Here is a 250-nt window from a genome sequence, read left to right on the forward strand (position 1 = left end):
ATCCTACACTTCCTACAGCTGAATTTCTGATGGTTTGTTCTTGATGTCCGCTAAGCCTACAAATACCTACATCACCAATTGTAGGATTATGTAGGATTCCTACAATCCTACACTTCCTACAGTTGAATTTTGGATGGTCCGCTCCCTATATCCTCTCAGCCCACAAATACCTACATCACCAGTTGTAGGAATATGTCGGATTCCTACAACCCTACACTTCCTACAGTTGACTTTCGGATGGTTTGTTCTT

Source organism: Branchiostoma floridae, chromosome 13 (genome assembly GCF_000003815.2).
Source record: "Branchiostoma floridae strain S238N-H82 chromosome 13, Bfl_VNyyK, whole genome shotgun sequence".
Classification (NCBI taxonomy): Eukaryota; Metazoa; Chordata; class Leptocardii; order Amphioxiformes; family Branchiostomatidae; genus Branchiostoma; species Branchiostoma floridae.